The sequence below is a fragment of the Crocodylus porosus genome, unplaced genomic scaffold (assembly GCF_001723895.1).
Source record: "Crocodylus porosus isolate Cpor-Errol unplaced genomic scaffold, CroPor_comp1, whole genome shotgun sequence".
Taxonomy (NCBI): Eukaryota; Metazoa; Chordata; order Crocodylia; family Crocodylidae; genus Crocodylus; species Crocodylus porosus.
Window position 1 is genome coordinate 207,465,242 of NW_017728886.1, and position 18,227 is coordinate 207,483,468.

The window sequence follows — 18,227 nt, forward strand, 5'->3', positions numbered from 1 at the left end:
TAAATGTAATGCATATATTTTCCTATGCATTGCTTAAAACTGCCTCTTACAGCTGGGGTTGTAATGTAGGGCCTGAAACCAAATGCATTGAGACTAGTGAGCCATCCCGTTGACTTCAGATCAAAGTGTTCTTTTCTGGCCTATAGGAAATCTGGAATTCACTCAGTAGGTAAGGAATAAAATTATGGTGCATGCTTTATTCAGATTTCTCTTGTCAGTAAGGAGTTCTGTGGTGAGTTTGGGATCGAGCTGATGATGAGTTGTCTAGGCCAAGTGGATTATGCTAGATCAGTGGTTTACCATAATGGAAGCCAAACTCAAGATTAGTTATCGGTCCCAGTACAGGATAGCAGGCCAAAGGTTGAGACGGTCATGATCAGGGCACACAGTTGATCTAGATCAGGAGGTTCAAGACAGAAACAGGAGCAAGCAGGAACCCCCAGGAGGGTCTATGCTAAACATTCAGAGCAGTCTAGAGGCACTGCAAGATATTATGTTGCTCAGATATCTGCTATCTGGTCCGTCCTAGCTTATGTAGATCAGTATGGGTGGAGCCCTCTTCCTGAGGGCTGATTTGCCTGATTTCCTGATTATTTCCAGCTGGATCCTGAAACTAGATCTGCCTGAAACTAGATCTGCCTCAGCTATACTTCATCTTATTGCAGACAGGCCTATCCTATCCTATTCTATCCTATCCGATCCTATCCAGTCTTACTCTGTAAAGTATTGCTGCATTTTTGCTATTAGTGACTTGTATGGTCTTAGTGCTCTATGAAAACCTCTGATGATTGCACAAAAGGAGAAATATATGGCAGGAGTTCTGTGTTATTGCTGGAGTTTTATTATATGTGTACCTGCAGACCTAGGGCTAAATTCACTCCATGGATTCAGTGTCCCTGTGGAATCTGATAAAGTGAGGAAGTTGATGGTACAAAATTTCTCTTGGGCCAAGTGGAATGATACAGACCAAAGCCACTGGTAAACTGTGTAGCATTCATTCAAAATTAAGAGTGCTCAACATGATCAGGAAATACTCAGGACTTACCTACAGTTTTTATATGGAGCCTTAGTTGAGCTAAAGCTGATAACTTCAGCTAGGGATAAACATTAAACATTAAAAACACCAAGCCTGAATTGATTCAGTCTCTTCTGATGATGCCCATTGTAATTTAGTCTAACCTGCAGAGATTGAACTGATTTGCAAGTGGATAGACATTCACTTTTCATTCCATAAATTCAGGTATATGCTGGCAGTGGCTCAGGCCAGAAACTCAGGGGTGGTAGAGCACACCCTTCCTTCCTTTCCTCAGGGAAACTGAGGTGGTAGAAGGGAGGTGTGGCAGACCCTGACAGGACTGAGTATGACTGAAGAGGGGTTTAAACCCCCACCTTGCCCTGCAGGGTTTGGAAGGTGGGGGGAGGGAGCATGGCCAGATGGGGGCATGGCCAGACCCCCATAGTGGAGGGTGAAGAAGAGGAGGAGGAGAGGGAGTACCCTGCCCACTACAGCAGCTTTCTGATAGCCAGAAGCAATCTAGACAGACAGTTTCACTGCCCAGCTCCAGAGGAGTACTGTTCCCCCTCCTCCTCCCTCTCCCCCACTGCCATGAGGCAGGGAGGGGAGCTCTTTCTTTTCCTCCTCCCCCCCCCCAGCTACTGCACAGTGGGAAGCTGGGCTTTCTGTGGTACTGGAGGGGGAAGAGTCCCCCCCGTAGGACTGCACAGAACCCCTCTCCCACCCTGCAGTGGCGGGGGGGAGGAGGAGGAAGAGCCCCCTCTGGGGCTGGACAGCACCTCACAGAGCCACCCCCCTCTGCCCTGCCCCATGATGGCCAGGGAGAAAGAAGAGGGCTGCTCTGTCTCAGCTGCAGTCTCCTGGTGGGAAGGGAGGGGGAAGGAAAGGGTGCCCCTTTCTGCCCCCTTAGCCTTAACAGGCACATGCTGGGATGGCTGTGGTCCTTGCTGGTGGGACAGGGAATGGAGGGGGGGAATTAACCCCCTCTGTGCTTGCACTCCTTGGGGCACCCTGACAGGCTGCTGCCTCTCCCTTTCCCCTTGCTACTCCAGCAGTGGAGGTGGGGCTGTAGCCAGATGCCATCCTGGCATGGAACCATTAAGGCAAAGTGGGCAGGGTGGCGGTTAATTCCTTCCTCCATCCCTTCTGCTCCTGGGACCAGAGCTGGCGTCTGTCAGCCCAAGCCATCATTTCTGCCTTGGCCACTTGTCCACAGACTGGCAGACCCCAGCTGCAGTGGGGTGGGGAGGGGAAGAAGGGAAAGATTAACCCCCTCTCTGCCCACTTTGCTGTGGCCAGGTCCCTGCCTCTGCCCCTGCTCGGGCTAGAGAGCAGAGGGGCAGGGCCAGCCATGCTCTCTGGAGTTTATGGACAGAAGTTCCATAAACTGGGTTGACCCAAATCAGTTGTTGGATACTACATTCAGTCAGGTGTATCTTAAACCAGTTTCAGCCACTTTGAAACTGGTTTCTCTGCGCTGAACTTGTGTTCTGTTGCAGGTTTAAAGCAGTTTCTGATCACTTAACTGGTTTATGTGTAACTGCTGTCCCTAGCTCTTGTAGCAGTAAGGTCCTTTACACATTCACTTCTGCTCTTACCCAATATAGGTTTTCAAGTAGAAAAAGACACAATTGCAAAACTGTAGGGTGTTTCTTGTTCACCCCAATACCACTCCTTGCTACCAGAGGCAATAGGGTATAATTTAAATGTTGGTAATATGGCCTCCAGGCTTAAATGTTCTACCTTCCTGCAAGGGATACTCTCTCTCTGCAGATGAATAGTCTCAAATGACTGATTAAAAACTACTCTCTTCCTGCATGATGGGTGATATATGAATGAATTGTCTGGAACAGAATGCACAGTTTCTTTCACTAATGTTGTCTCAATCTACTTTTATATAGGAATGCAACAATTCAAGACAAATCCGAACATTTTTTTGTCTGCTGTAAATAGAATCGCTGTTTGGCCTACTTAAGTGACTAAAGTGAATGCTCCTTCCATATATTTATTTTTGTTTGAGTTATTTACTAAAGGATGTAGTAAAAGGTGAAAAGTCTTCCAGTGGTTTCAGTAGACAGTGAATCAGACCAAAATCATTTGACTATACAGTCTGATCACACCCTGGGCTCAGTTTTATCACAGAGGGACCTAGGGTTGGAAGGGACCTTAAGATCCATCTAGTCTAACTTCCTGCACATGTACTGGATAGGCTGTTCCTAAAATGTTTCAGGCAGATGTCTATCCAGCTTATTTTTGAAAGTCCCTCAGTTGAAGAGTTTCCACAGCTTCCCTAAGTATCTTGTTCTGTTGCCCTACTTTTCTTACAGTTAGGAAGCTTCCTTGAGATATAATATGAATCTGCTTTGCTGCAGTTTAAAATCATTGCCATAAGTACCTACTCTGCAGTAAGGGAGAATAGTAGTTCTCCCTCTTCTTTACAGCATCCTTTCAAATATTTGAAAACTGCTATTTTCATATTTACTTGAATCTATGATGACTTCACATTTTTTAAGATAACTCCCAATAATTCGGTCCTATACATGGAAAATTATAAATTTGTTATATTTTTCTGTGTCTAAAATCTAATTGAGGGGTTCTTACATTTTTCCTCCTATTGCAGCAGGAAAACAGCAGCAGACAATCAGGCAATGGGAGAAGCAGAATCAAGGGGGCTGGTGAGGTGGAAGTAGAGGTTAAGCAGTGGGGAGGACCATGAGGTGGGGAAAGCAGAGGCATGTCAGGGGGAAAGCAGGCATCCTGCTTCTTATCCCTTGACACCCTAGTGACTACCACCCCACCATTTACCTTTGCTTTCCGCTGCGTTCCTCACTGATCTGGCCACCTGTGTAGCCCCAGAGGTGTTTCTGTCCCATGCTGCAGGAAACGGCTCTAGGAACCTGACTGCACCTCACAGATTTCACTTTCCCTGTCCTGCTTTCTTTCCCCCTCCCCCTTCTTTTGTTTAAAAAACAGGAGATGTAAAGAATAGAGCTAGTTCCAGAGTTCTCTTTAACTTAATGTGAACACATAATTATGGCAAGTTATGCACACATTGGGGTGTTAATATAGTCCTGAAGCCTGTACATTGATTGTGACCATAAAGGAACAGGCCCAGTCATCAGGGCTCCATTTTAACTTGTCATAGGGAATGTGGATAGAAAGTGGGAGTAACTCCAAACTGTGACTTTGTTCTGGCTTAAATCAATTCACTTTGGGCATGTCTACATGTCCATTACTGCACTTTTGCTACTGTGCATTAAGTTTAGTACCTCTAATATGAGGTACTATATAAATTTGTAGTAGTTGGCACTACTGCACAGTAGTTTTTGTGATGCTTAATGCTCAGTAGTCTAGACTCATTCAACTGTGTATTAGTCCATTAGAATGGCATTTGTCATGATGCACTAATGCACGGTAGAATTAGTCTACTGTGCATTAAGTGTCTCCTGTAGATGCACCCTTTGTCCATATACAGATCCAGATGCAAACAGAATTCCATTGCTGAATCAGAACTAGAAAGTGAAACTGACTACTTAGAATCAATGGGGGCCTATTCACAAGCAGCAAGACTGCCGCAATGTGCTGTAATTATGTTGGATTAACTGAGTCTGCTGGAGCATGGTAATTACTGTGGTCCAGCAGACTCCAGCGTCCCCACTCTTAAAAATAGTAGTGGGGCACTCTAACTAAAGCTTATTTGATGAGCTTCTGATAAAGTGTCCCTGCCACCATTTCAAAGTGTGGGGGCGTTAGTACATGAGACATTCTGGGCACTTTAATTAGAGTGCTCTTGGAGCCATTCTAATTAAAATGCCCCCACTCCCAGAGCACGTGTATAAATGCCCAGCAGAGAAGTAGGGCTGGAAAAAACCCTTAGAGGTCATGTAGTTCAGCCCCCAGACCAAGGCAGGATCATCCCTGTCCAAACCACCCTATACAAATCCATTGTCTATCTTCTTAGTCCAACTACCCAGCCAACCCATACATAATACAAGACATAGCACCCTAATCTTCTACAGATAAAACTAGGGGGACTGTGGTTGCCAACATGTTGCTGCTGCCAAGGTTGCTAAAATATGCTCGAGTGGACCCAGGAAGAGGGCTACAGGCCCCTGCTATATTGGAAGGCAACCTCCACCCCCCAGTCCATACCAATATGAGCATAGGGTAAAATTCCTCTCTGATCCCAAATATGGCTGTTGGTCTGATCCTGAGTGGCAGGGGCAAGACCCTGTAACCAGGAAGCTATGGATTTTGGTCCCAGAAGAAGCATTAGCACCCCCAGTCAAAATCCTCAGCCTTGGCTGCAATCAACACTGAGTGTTTCTAAGTAAACTGTAGTGGCAGAAGGCCCATGTGGCAACCAGCAAAGCCTAGATGCATGGGATACATCCACAGTAGAACATGCCTATAGTTATACTTAGTTCATTCCTGGCCAGTGGCTATCCAGCCTCTTCTTGAACATGTACAATGGAGATTCAACAACTTCCTTAGGCAACCTATTGAATTTGACCTAATCAAGTGCAAAAAAATATACAAATGGTTTACAGTGGTAGAAAGTAAATTGGATTTAAACAATCCATTTAATATATCAAAATGAGATTAACGCAAGGAAGAAGTCTTTTAAACACAATTGTGTAGCCAGAGTGGATTATTTAATTATGAAATGACTTGATTTGCGATGGTGAGGTAGATTCTTAAGATTGAATATCTTTTGAATATTAGAGGTTAGGAAGGTTAAATATATTATAACTAAACCAGCTTTGTTCAAGTACGCAACAGGAAGGGCTTTTTAAATATGCGCAGATACTAAAAATGTACTCAACTGGGATATGTAATTATGTGTGTGGAAAGTTGTCTGTGCTGGTTTTTAAAGGAATCTCTATTGAACAGGTTGAAACCCTTAGCTAAATGCCTCAGAAATCCTGAGTCATGTATGACTGAGTTATTTTCCACAAGTGGAAATTCTCCATATATTCATTTGTTATTTCCTGTCTTATTTAAATGCTTATTGATGCAGTAACAAGTTTGATAAGGATTCAATTGTATATCATAAGCCTGGAAGTGAATTAGCATAGTACCTTAGGATTTTTATTTATAAATGTATGCTCACACTGTTCATCCTTAATCCAAAGACATCAATACTTGAGATAATTGAAACTGTTAATTGATTTGGCTAGGAGTCTTGATTTAAGATCAATTGCTCCAGATGGAAAGCTTGCCCTATGGGTAATTTCAATAGGCAAATTATGTTCCCCATTTCCCCCTCCATTGGGCTGCTGCATCATTACAGATCTCAGGTGCCAAGAAAAGTATATTTTAAGTTAAATGTTCTATCACAACACAGAAAGATATTTAAATAAGTAATTATTGATAACTTGACCTTGATAATAAACCAGCTGAATGTAACTTCTAAGAGGGTTCTTTGAACAAGAGTCTGGAATTATGTTTAAGACTTGAGTACATTATAAAAAAGTAATGAAGCAAGGAAGTATGAGGAGTCCCTACAGACACATGCGTGGGATTTCTTTTTTTCATCATATATCTTTTCACTTTGAGGCTTCTGTGATTATTTATCCACAATGGGCCTATAGCCTTTAGAAACCATTTCTAACCATAGATAAATAGGTGGCTCCTAAACTTGGGGCCAAATTCTGCATGGACTTACATCCCATGCAATTTGAATGATTTCAGGATGCAGGTCATCATCAGATCTAGGATCTTTCATTCTCTAATCAAAGATTAATCTTGTGATTTGAGAAAAGTCTTGAGTGATCCTTTCATAGAAACAATGGCAAAGTTAAATAAATCTACCCCCACAGTTCTTTAATTAGATAAATGGTTTTGCATAAATGCTTCAGTGCTCACTACAGAATGTATTGTAGGAGGCATCAAGGCTGGAAAATACAACCCCTAACAAATGTAGATTGTTTTCACATCACTATACAGTAAAATCCCTGTTATCTTGCATTTTACTAACCGGCATGCTCTACTGGCTAGAATTCCATCTGGCTGGACATGGGGAGGAGGGGGGAGTTTACACCTCGTGGTTGCTGCCACCACCACACTGCCACTGCCCTGCATCTGGCTGGAAAGTCCACCCTGTGCTGCTGCCTTCCTCTGCTCCAAGTCTGGCTGAAAACAACCCGCCTCAGCTAACCGGAATATTTAGATACCTGGTACCCACCATCCTGCCACTCATGCCAGATAACAGGGCATTTACTGTATTTCATTATCATATTTTAATATATACCTGTGTTATTAACAAAGGTCCTCTGTAATAGGCTGTCACCTTAAAATAGACATGTTGAGGTATGTTTGAGTGCTTCCATGTAGTGACAAAAACAAGGGGGAGAACAGACTGTTGTTTTTGATACTGTAGTTTAGCGTGGATAATAAATATTAAACCATAGTTAAAATGAAAAATCCTTCTGCTTTTACCACATCTGTTTCCCATCTCAAACAGGGGTAATAATTGCAGCTAGATCGGTAAAAAGGCTTATTTGGCTAATTGTGGACAGACCTGATTTGGGCCATATAGGTTCTCAGTCTTTACTTTCCCTATTGCTTTACTTTGACTTGAATACTTGGCGGGTGCTCAGTGTTGAGGTGCTTACCTAACTTTTAGGTGCCTTATTTCTAGATCAGAATCCACTACTTTGATTTAGGTATCTGTGTCAGCTACTCCAGGAACTGCCTTTTTAGATACTTTGAGTAAAACAAGAGATATTTTACTTCTCAAGGAGAATGCAGTTTAATAGATAAGCTTTGGTATGAGCAGTCTTAGATCAATATAGAAGTGGTTTATTTCAGTTTAAAATCAACTTATGCGGGCTACTCTCATGCCAAAAAAAGACTGAACTTGTTAGAAACAAGTTAAATTAGTTTGACTTTGTAGATGTAGATATGTAGATAAAGCCTACTGTCTGAGAGTCAGGCTCCCTAAAACAACAAGATTCTGGCCTCTGGAAATTAATAACTAGCTTATGCCTTGTTGAACTGTTCCACAAGTGAAACCACAATCAGATTGCTTAAAAGATAGCAAAGCAGATGATTATTGATGTTCACTATGAAAAACAAACTTGTTATATGAGTTCAGTGGACACTAGTCATCCTCACAAACCTTTGGAATGATTTAGTGCAATTGACAGGGGTACAGAGATCTAAATACCATGCCTTAAGTACAAAAATGGTGGGTATTTACAACATGCCCCTTATTTAATGCTTCAGATCTGAGGTCTTGTTTCATTACAACTTTCTTTCATTTTTAGGGCCTTATAGGATTTGAAGAAATAGCTTTTTACAATAAACCTGCATGACAAAAAGTCTTCATACCTTGTTGGTCATATTATAGCTTCATTAAACCTCTCAAACCTCCTCCTCCAACACTTGATTCCAGTGTAGACTGAAATGGAAGTTGGAATGTAGAATGGAATATGAATGGATGGAATGGAATGGAAACTGGCGGTGTGTTTTTGCTGGGTGAATGTTATTTCTGCCTGACATGTAAAAATCAGTGGTTCAACTTATTTGTTTCTCAGAACAAGATTCTCTGCAGTTAAGAAGAAAGTACAGGTAAAAATGAATGATTAGAATTAATTACATAAAAAGAATATTCAAAATAAAACTGTATACAAAGGAAATAAAATACTCAGTAAAGGGTGAATTGGCTTCTTATAAGAGAATTCTGTGCCTGCATCCTGACTTTCTTTTTTCTCTTCTGGATAAAAGAAACCCAGGGAAATATCTTCCTATTGCTGTTCCCTCTAGCTCTTGAGGGCCCAAAATCATTATCTTTGGGGTCAAGCTCTGTGTGAAGCAGGGCCTGAGGTAGGGGGAAAAGCATCTGTCACCTCTGATGCCCAAGTGTCAGAATACTTCAATGTTAATGTCTGCTCACTTTAGCTGAATAAGATTTAGCTCATAGATTAAGCCTTATCAATAAGATTTAGCTCATAGATAAGTTCCAGCCTGCTAGAGCTGTTTGCAAAAGGGGTGGAAAAGCCCCAGCCCTGTCCAGAGAGGGAAGGGCAGGACCCGACACTTTCACTTACTGGAGGCTGCCTCAGTATCAGTCTTCTTCATTCCTGGAGGTAAGTGGGGTTTGTGGGGCAGGGCTGGGGGGAAAGCTGACTGGGGGCTGAGGGAGTAAAGATGTGTTGGGGGAGACAAGGGGTGTCTGCTGGCTGATGGGTACTCCTGGTGGGGCTTTCCCCAACACCTTCCCCTCCCTCAGCCCAAGCAGGTGGGTGGGCAGGCGGGGAGAGGGGAGGGAACAGAGCACAACCTGAGGTGTGGTGGCGGAAGGGCAAGGGGCATTGCCGGCCCCCCACCTCAGCTCGTTCTGTGCCCGTTCCCAGGAGCAGGGCCGGGGATAGTTCCCTGCCGAGCCAGGGGGATAGGGGGAGCTTGCACACGGCAGCTGCCACCACCACTGGACCGACACCACTGTACCTTGCACTGCTTGCCTGTGACCGGCAGTGGGAAAGATGCACAGCATGCAGGGCATAGTAGTGTGGTGGTGGCCACCATGTTTGATTTCCCCCCTCCCCAGCTGAGCAGGTACGCGAGGCCTGCAGAGGGGCACTGCTGCCCTCACCCCTGCTCTGGACAAGTGGTGTGGGGCATGGTGGCAGCAGTGCAGTGGTGCTGGTGGCTGCTGCCATGTGTGAACAGAGGTGCAGTGTGGGGGCAGCTGCTGGCAGCAGTGTGGCGGCAACTTTTATCAATGTGAACATCTGACATTTATCAATGTGAACATCGAAGAAGAGTTATGTGGTATGACAACTAGAGTTATTAAGTTGAAACTGGGGGTCTGCTCCTGCAAAGCCTTATTCATGTGAGCAGAATTCAAAGAGAACCTCAGTAAGATGGCTAGTGTCACTAAAAGTTTGCAGGGGTATGCCATTATTTAGAAAGCCTTACAGCCAGTATTTTGTTTTGGATTTTAAAGTGATGTTTTTGAGTCCTGATGGCCTCGTTAAAAAGAAAATAAATTTAATTTCCATGATGTGGAATCCAATTCAAAAGTTTTCTTCAGTGCTTCCTCAATGGAAGGTCCAGGAGTTTTTTTAAAATGGGTTGGTTAAAGTAGCCATGATAAATTTAAGCCAAATACTGTCAGTACAGTATATAAATATGTATAAGTTCCAATAATGCACTTATCACTATGGTGTCTGTACGCTTTTCAGTAGTGTTATTAAGCAATGTGACTAAAATCTGGTACAGGTTTGTTCTCTCATCCTTGTCCCATGGTGAAAAGTGTATAGAATTTTGTTAGGTGGGGAGGAGGTTGAAATATTTTTGTTTTTATTTTATATCTGTTTGTGTGATATTTTTTTTTGCCATATCTTTTCTAATATTAAGCCTTGGACCTGGAGCAGAATGTGTTGAGGTTCATAATGGTCATTAATTCAGTTGGGACTTTTTCTGCTGGGAGTTGATCCAAAACTGCAGAATATTCACATCCAGGACAGATTAATTTGACCCTTGTTTGTGAATTTTACTCCATGATGCTTAAAGATAACCTTTGGCATTCTCTATTAGCAGGTGTTTCCTAGGTGCTGAAGGTTTCACGTCCAGATATATCCTAAACCTTAGTCAGCCAAGATGTGAAGAAGTTGGGATAATTGAAACTAGGTCATCATTTACCATGATAGGATAGAATATCCTGACCAGCTTTATATTATGAAATTTATTATTGAGATCTTTTGTGATGTGGCAATTTAGTGTACATAAAATTACACTAAAAGTGTACAAACTATAGATTTAAATCCAGCAATTGTGAGCACATCTGCTGATTAATCACAGACTAATCAACTGTACAGTAAACATCTTTGTGCCTACACATGCTCCCCTGTAAGGCTGAAGTAAATTAATTTATTCTGCAGCAGGACAGTACTTGTAAATATAAGTAAAAAACTCCACAGCAGCACACATATAGAAGTTGCTAGGGTACAAGAGTGCTTCAGTGCAGGGGCTGCCTGCTGGCTAGCCCTGTGGTGAAGCACCCTTGTGCCCCAGCCAGCACCCCTGTAGCATACTGAGCCAGGGGGAGCAGCCCCAAGCTAGCAGGCTGACCCCTACCTAGATCTCCCTGCCAGCCAGGGCTGCTTCAACCAGGCTCAACGTGTTGCGATCCTGGGTGCATGTGCAAATGGCAATAAACTCCAGAGTTTATTGCTTCTGGATACATGTTCAGATGGTGCGCCCAGGAGCAATAAATTCAAGAGCAATAAACTCTGGAGTTTATTGCTTCACATTATTTCTATGTGTAGATGTGCCCTGTGGGTATTAATCCCTTAACCGTTGGAGAAATGTACTTAGATTGTGAATTGTTCAAAATTCTCTTTTTTTTTTTTTTTTGCTATCACCACTATCTGGTTTAAATTTGGCTTCAGGCAATATCATTTTTGAATTTTACTTGCTATCCTAAACACAATTCTGTTTTGAAGTTGACTTAGATCATATTTGAAATTGTGTATCCTAAACGATTTCAGTGTTTCATTTTTGTATATGACACCTAAACAACAATGTCATATGATCATACAGCCAATGATTCTTAATTGTGGTGCCATAAGATCCTTTGAAGGGTGTCACAATATGTGAGGAGGTCAGTGAGGTGCAAGGAGATAAGCAGATGAGCACAGGCTTAGGCTTGTCCTTGCCTGACTGATCCCTTACTCCTACTGCCAACCCCCTCTGCAAAGAAACAAGCACTGTAATATAGAAATTAGTTTTTTAAATAGGATGCCACTCCATTCACAAAAGTTATGAAGGGGTCCCTCAAGTGCAGTGTGGGGTGTCTTTAGTCTAAAAAGGTTGAAGGTCACTGCCTAAACAAATCAACCCTCCTCTTCCTTCTTTAAGTTCTATTATGAAAGAATCACAGTAGCTTTCATTATGCTGGTATTTGAGACTACTCACATGACTTCATTATCAAAAAACAGCTAATAACCATAGATTTATTATTTCATTAAAAATATCTGACAACTAGTGAGCTTCATGATGGTAAGCCACATGTTGCAACTTCATGCTTTTATAGAAGTCCTTTTGACTTCAGTGGGAGTTTTGCCTAGGAAAGGGTATTAGCCTGTGTGTCTGAGCCTGTGACATTTCTAAGAGACCTTCTGCCTTGATTTTTAAGAGGAAGGAATTGGATGCAGATTAGATGAGATTAAATATGTTTAGTCAGTATCAGAGCTGTTTTGGGAAGAGATTTAGAATTTTGACATTTAAGTTCTCATTTGATTGATTTAATTCATTGCCATTCTCCCTTTCCTAATTAAGATGCAAGGGACAAAGATAAGAGGAGGTGAAATCACCTGCAGTGAGAGCAATAGTGGCTTAATGATACCAGCCTCAGTTTTTGTGGGAGGAGAAAGAATAATGAAATTCTAGACAAGGAATTTGTGAAGACAGACCCCTGGCATCTCTTTATGTGATGCAAAATAAACAACAAACCAGAGCAAGCCAAAACAAATTGGTGCAAGAGAGGGAAAATGTTTTCTCTTTCTGTCCATCAGTTTTTTCTTGTTTTTCCTAACATTAATTTGGGCTAAATAATACCTTGCTGCAACTGGCTTGAACGCTAGTCAGTGCAATAACTGAGTGCAAACCAGGAAGGAAGGAAGGTCTGTCTCTGTGATAGTGGAGCACTTTGGATTGTCTATTCACCTTCAGAAAACCTGTTCTGTGGAAGAGCAGTGCTCTTAATTTTTACTTATTTATTTATTTTAACTAAGACTTTAACACACCTGGGAGTGGCTTGGTGGATGCACTGCTAGAATACAGTTCATTAAGGGCCTCAGTTAAAGACTTGATGCAATTTTTAATTCGGGAAGAGAATTCTCTGCTGAAAAAAAATATTTAGACTGTAACAAGTTTAACACATGAGCATGAGAGATATTTAATTTTTGCTAATATTGTCAGAGCTGGACTTTAAAGTAATCGCATAAACACCTCTAGGAGATTCAAGGTGCAATTAAATCCAGGCATGCATCTATCTGTAGACAACTCCCTCTAAGACAGTAATGTCCTGCCTTTCATGCAGTACAGCCAAATGCCATTTCAAATGAGCATTGCTTAAGTCTTTGGGACAAAAGTCCCTGCCTTAGTCTTGTCCCCTGTATCACTTGATGTTAAAACTGTACAAAAATTGATATTTGTATGTGTGTGCATGTCACTGACTAAACAAAAAAAAGGAAATATGTTATGGTTTGAACAGTGTGTTTCATTCGCCCCAGTACAACTATTTCATCACATCATCAGATTTTTTAACTTCCATTTTGCAGAAAGTAGTAAAACATGTTTCAAAACCTAATTCCAAAATGAAATATTAAAGTGTTTGGCTTAAAACATCTCACAGTGAGCAGTTTCAAGTTTGGTTTTTTTCACCTGAAACTATTAAATGAATTAGCATGAGTTTATGACCATTTTCAATCAACCTGAGACTGATTTTTTTTCTGTGTAATTGTTTAAGCTCTCAAATCCAGCCAAATATATTTAGAACTGGTGATACCCCAGTGAGCTGAGTCTTCATAGCCATTTTGTATACCACTTTCATTGAGGTCCTGAAGTAGGGGACAGGGAGGCACAGTGGTTAAAAATGCTTTGGTCCCAAGGGAACTACTTAGTTCTTTCCAGAAAGGGCCACTTTGTTATTCTGTGTTTATACAGCAACAGGCACAATGGAGTCCTAGTTTTTTAGCTGTCATCACTAAAAATAATAACAAGGGGTCATACCCACCTGCTGCAGACTGGATCTCGATTCCTCCCCCTGTTCTTGATTCTCACTTTCTCTTTTTCCCTCTTCTGGTTTGCCCAGGGCAGATGCATATGGCACTTCAGCCAGTTTTCACAAGTACTTAATCAGCCAGTCATATTTTTCTTTGTGTTTTTGTCACTGTCATCGCATGGAAATAGACAACAAAGCAGTTCTGGCTACTTTCTTCTTTCTTCCAAGATGTATTAAGTGACTAGATGGAACGCTGCTAAATAATGGCAATGGAGGAATAATAGCAGCTATGTGGAGTAGTCCTAATTCACGTTAGAGTAAAGAACTCAGAAACTTCCCCTTGTATTGATTCAAAGACTTTGCTTTTAAAAAGCACAAAGCACATCTTGAAAACATTATTTCAATTAATAGTAACAAGGACTTTTCTTCTCAAAGCAGTTGCCTTTGAGTGCCACAGTTCAAGTCTGCCTGCCACATGTCTGCACTAGTATTTAGGGCCATTTTTAACTAGCAAACTGCCTTTTTTCTTCTATACCTTACACTGCAGCCTGCACCAAAGTGTTCTACAAAGTGCTTACCATTCCTTGAAGAGATAGAGGTAGTTAACTGTGTTAGTCTGAAGTCAGACACAAGGCAGGGAAAAGCTGGATGTTATAGACTAATTTAGAGATGCATAAGCTTTTATAACCAACAGCTCACTTTTCAGATGCTATAGAAGGACTTACAGGGAGAAGGCATTCAAATACAAAGCATGATTTGAATACAAAGGATAAGGAAGGGATAGAAAGGAGAGGGGGCACTGCTGAGAGAGGCTGTCTAGGTATCATTCTATTACTTTTCTCTTCCTATATTTGGCTCTAATTATGGGCAATACAGGCAGGACTTGTGCTGCAGAAGGGCCAGAAGCCAGGAACTCAATTTGCAGTTCCTGGGACTGCTATTGGCAGACTTCCTGCAGGCCCTTGAGTGGGTTCCAAACAGGTTGCAGGGAGAAGCAGGCTAGGGGAGTGACTTAATGGCTAGGGGGTGACATAATGACTGGAAAAAGCTAAATATCATGCCCATCTTTAAGAAAGGGAAGAAGGAGGATCCAAGGAGTTACAGACCAGTCAGCCTGACCTCAATACCTGGAAAGATCATGGAGCAGGTCCTCAAGGAATGTGTTGTGAAGCACCAAGAGGAAAACAAAGTGATCAGGAACATGCAGCATGGATTTATGAAGAGCAAGTCATGCCTGACCAACCTGATTTCCTTCTATGACAATGTGACAGGCTCTGTGTATGGAGGGTGAGAAGATGTGGTATACCATGATTTTTAGGAAGGTTTTTCACACTCTGTCTCTCAATATTCTCATTAGTAATCTGAGGCATTTCAGACTAGACCAGGGCTGGGCAATTATTTTGGGTGGAGGGCTGCTTACCCAGTTTTGGCAGGCTGTCAACAAGGGCCACATGGGTTGTCCCGCCCCTTGACAGGTGCCCTGCTCCCTGGTCACCATCTTGAGACCAATGTCCCAATGTCTTGGGACCAATGTCCCAGGGCCAGCACTGGTGGGGCCCAAAGCAGGGCACAGGCTGGCAGGGGTCTGTGGAGCCAGACTGGGCTGTACCAGCAGGGAAAGCAGGGAGTGGCCTGGCTTCATAGAGCCCCTGCTGGCCAGGACCCTGCGCTCCTGCCACCCTGCTCTGGGCCCCACTGGCACTGGCTCTGGGATACCGATGTGGGCCCTGTGCTCCAGATGGCCTCTTGCCCATTCACTCCCAGTGCCCCCCAGCCCCGCAGTACAGGTGGGGGGCAGTGCATAGCCCCGATCCCTTGGTTGGCAGCAGGGAAGAAACTGGTGCTGAGCATGGGGAAAAGTGCTCCTCGCCTGCCCTGTGGCTGGTGCTCCCTGCTGCAACTGCTCACAGCCCATACAGGGCTGTCTGGAGCAGGCACAGGAAGACCTAGGTAGGCTGTGAGCAGCTACAGCACGGGGCATGGCGTACTGACAACAGGGCGGGTGAGGGGCTGCTTTTCCCAGCACTCAGCATCAACTTGTAATCCGCCCCCGCTGCTAGCCTGGACCCCTCGCAGGCTCTGGGCTTGTCTGTTGGGGCTGTGTGTCGTGGCAGCAGCTGCTGCCTCCCTCCCCCACTTGCCATGCTAGGCAGTGTTGGCTGCTGTTGCCTACTCAGCTTGCACACTGGGCAGCCCACAGGCAGTGGTGGTAAACACTGCCCAGTGCGGCCAGCGTGGGGAACACAGCTGCTGTCACCATGTGCAGCTCTAATGGGTGAGCCTGGAGCTGTTGCGCAGCCCAGGCTGGCACCGGGGCCATGTTAGAATCTGGTCCTAAGCATGGGAGGGGGCAGGAAGCAGCCCCTTGCCCTCCTCACAGCCTGCGCCCCGTGCTGCAGCCGCTCACAGCCCACCCTGGGCTGCCTGTGCCTGTTGTAGCAGGGAGCACCGGCCATGGGGCGGGCAAGGGGCTGCTTACTTCCATGCCAGGAAGGAGCCCAGGGAAAAGCTGGGGGGGGAGTGGCCTGTCCCCTGCCCCGTGGCCAGCGCTCCCTGCTGCAGCCATTTGCAGCCTGCCTGGGGCTGCCTGGAGCAGGCACAGGCAGCCCCAGGAGGGCTGTGAGGGGCTTCAGTGGGGGCACCGGCCATGGGGCTGGTGAGGTGTCACTTTTCCCCCACCCCGCAGTCAGCTTTTCCCCAGGCTCCTTCCCTGCCCAGGGTCCCCCCACCCCCGACCTTTCTCTCCCCTTCTCCCTTGCCTGCAGTTCTGGCGCAGGGCAGCCATGCAGTCCCCAGGCCAGAAGCTCCTGCTGGGGCTTCCAGCTGTGGGGGGCAGGGCTGGGTAGGCCCTGCTGTTGTAGGAGCCTGCCGGGCTTCCCCTTGGCCAAGGGCAGATAAATATTAATCTTCTAAATTTTTTAGGGGTTACATGGGATGTATTTTGTCCACGCCTGGACTAGACCAAGGTACTGTAAGGTGTATACACAGCTGGGTGAATCATCAATCACTCCATGTCTAGTTGTGAAACGATATCAAGTGGGGCTCCCCAAGGGTCTATTCTTCACTTAGTATTTTTCAATATCTTCTTAAGCAATTCGTAAGATGGTATTGAGTACATGCATAGCAGATTGGCAGATGATGCCAAGTTGGATGGAGTTGCAGACACTCTGGAGGGTAGGGCTTGGATTGATAAACTGGAGAAATGGTCTGAAATGAGTATAATGCTATTCAGCAAGGAGAAGTGCAAAGTGCTGCACTTTGGATGGAACAGTTACATGCACAAATACAGACTGGGGAAGGACTAGCTAAGATACAGGACTTCAGAGAAAAGAGCTGGGGGGTCACAAAAAATAAGTTGAGTGGGAGCCAACACTATGCTCTTGTTGTGAATATAGCAGGTATTGGGCTATATTAATAGAGCACCTCTTGAATATATAGTGATTCACCCACCCTATTCAGGTATTGATGAGACCTCATCTAAAATACTGTGCCCAATTTTGGGTCCCTCATTTCAAGAAAGAGACAAATTAGAAAGAGTCCAGTGGAGAGTGACTAAATTACTGCATTTACTTAAATCCAAGACAACTTGGAATTGAAGATGACCCACCCCAAAACACTAGATTCCAAGCATGGAAAATTTATAAGTTTGTTCTAATTTTGCATGTATAGAATCTAATTATTGGAGTTGTCTCAAAGTCATCCACCTCACAGATGCAGCAGTGAGGCAAGTAGCAGCAAAGGACAGGCAGTTGGGGGCAGGCAGCAGGAGAGTCGAGCACATGTATAGGCGCCCATAGACAATTCGGGCTGGAAAGGACTTCAAGAGGTCATTAAGTCCAACCCCCTACTCCAAGCAGGAGTATATCATCCCAGTCAAGGCTTTGTCTACCTGGGTGGAGATTCCACAACACCTCTGGGTAGCCTGTTCCAGTGTTTTACTACCATCTTACTGAGATGATTTTTCTAAATATCTAACCTAAACTTCCCTTGCTGTAACTTGAAATCATTGCTGCTTATTCTGTCATCTGCCACCACTGAGAACAGTCTAGCTCCATCCTCTTTGTAAATACACTTCTGGTAGTGAAGGCTGCTATGAAGTCTTCTCTTCTCCAGGCCAAATAAGCCCAGTTTCCTCAGCCTCTCATCATAAATCAAGGCTTATTAGCTGATACAACTGATTGCAAACACAAATTATGTTCCCATGTTTGTACCTGTGATTTTTATACCTACAGAAGAAGTAGGTTGGTTCAGTTCCTAAATTTGCCCTAAATATTTTGGTTTGTTTAGAACCTGTGTTTTGTGGCAAAAATCCATTTTTTAAATGAGTGTCAAAATTAAACTTTACAGCCAGCTGGCAGGGAAAGCTAATATTTAATGAGGGAGTTATATCCTCAGAGGTGTGCAGGAAACAAATTAAACAATCACAGTAGTTTATAGTGTTTAAAAGTAGAAAAATAAAATAATCGGCAACTGTCA

The 18,227-nt window shown here is 43.8% G+C and overlaps 1 protein-coding gene and 1 long non-coding RNA gene across 3 annotated transcripts in view; both read left to right on the forward strand.

The window, feature by feature from the left end:
* NKAIN3 (Sodium/potassium transporting ATPase interacting 3) overlaps window positions 1-18,227 on the forward strand; it is a 621,440-nt gene that overhangs the window by 151,818 nt on the left and 451,395 nt on the right. The gene's annotated exons all lie outside the window — the stretch shown is intronic.
* LOC109319035 overlaps window positions 4,893-18,227 on the forward strand; it is a 23,881-nt gene continuing 10,546 nt past the window's right edge. Inside the window, exons 1-2 of the long non-coding RNA XR_002103369.1 lie at window positions 4,893-4,975; window positions 17,476-17,479. This is a non-coding gene — a long non-coding RNA (uncharacterized LOC109319035). The remainder of the gene's footprint in view (window positions 4,976-17,475; window positions 17,480-18,227) is intronic.